Source organism: Maylandia zebra, linkage group LG18 (assembly GCF_041146795.1).
Source record: "Maylandia zebra isolate NMK-2024a linkage group LG18, Mzebra_GT3a, whole genome shotgun sequence".
Classification (NCBI taxonomy): domain Eukaryota; kingdom Metazoa; phylum Chordata; class Actinopteri; order Cichliformes; family Cichlidae; genus Maylandia; species Maylandia zebra.
In genome coordinates, this window is record NC_135184.1 from 15,143,897 (window position 1) to 15,145,457 (window position 1,561).

Consider the following 1,561-nt stretch of genomic DNA (forward strand, 5'->3'; position numbering starts at 1 on the left):
TAATTTTGTTCTTTCATCCACCACATTTAATCCATTGACAACTGTTCTGCTGGGTGACACACATCACCCGGCAGGAGTTATCACACACAAATTGCACACCACCAAGGGATTAACATTCCCCCAAAAGACCTACATTACAACCGAATAAGATGGCCTGTAGATGTAATAAAAACATAGTTAAGTTAGAAAAAATATATTTTTGTATAAAGAGTGGTAGGATGGTATGAATCACAGGCTTTTTTCCATCCTAGCTGTTAATTGAGATAATGTGAAGAACTTTCTCCAGAAATGTTTGTTGGACTCTTCCTACTTGCCCCCCACTCACACTGTTCTCACAACAGCTCATTAGCGGATATCCTGGCCATGTCGTTATACAGAATATCCTGTGACTGCTTCTTTTTGAAATAGTTCTTGTATAGTTTGGAGCTGTACTTTGTGTCATTGCCCTGCTGCAGGAGGAAATCGGCTTCAGTTAAACATACATATGGAGTATGGCATAGTGTTGCCAAATAGAGCAATAGCTCTATTTGGCAAGTTCCCTTTAATTTTGTACAAAATTCCCAATTCATCACTTCCAAAGCACAGCACAGCATCAAATGTCCTCCTCCAAAACACTTGACAGATGAAAGACTTTAGTGTATTGTTATTTGTTCTACATATCACATTTTCTCTATTACCGGAACAACTAAAATTTTGGACTAAGCATACAGGAGCAACCTTCAGAGAATACACTCAGACTAGTGTTTTGGAGATACAAAACTATTACCAGTTGACAGCTTGTAATGCATCTCAAGCTAGAGACTCTGATGTTCTTGAACTGGTATCCAGTGGTGCACCCTGGCCTCCCGTTTCTCTCTCTACTCTGGTTAAAGCCTGGTTGTATTTTCTGTTGAGGGGGTAGTATATACCAGTTTCTTTTTATTAGCGTCTTGTGTAGAACAACCTTAATTACTTAATTTTTCCATGTATCACTTCATTAATCATCGTAACAGTATGTAACTATGGCGACATGATTGTATGTTTTTCTCTTTTAATATGATCCATTTATGTTAACCTTCTGAGGTTTAAATTCTCACTGGTGACAGCTCTAATCCTAGCTCCAAATCCTAACTCAATGTTTTCGAGACAAGAAAAAAAACTTTATTGGAATTAAAAAAATAATAATTTTGATGTGTGTCAGTTATTGTGCCAGATTACTTTTTGTCCTTTAACTACCAATACTTGGGACAGCAAATTCAACAAGTTTAAGATTAGGGTCATCGCTGATCATGACTTAGACCTCAGAGGGTTAAGAAGACAATGAACCACTGGAAGACATGAAGGGCTGTGTATGTACAGTACTATACAAAAGTCTTGAACCACCCCTCATGCTTTATGTTTTGATGGGAAATCGGTGCAGCGATTTATTGAAACATGCAAACACAGGTGGAAATGCAGTATGTAAGGCAAAAAAAGAGTTTGTACAAGTCTGACGAGCTTAAAAGTCAACATCAATATTGTCAATAAAAGTCAAAAGTCAGTATTTGGTATGACCACCTCTTGTGTTCAACACAGCCTGCAA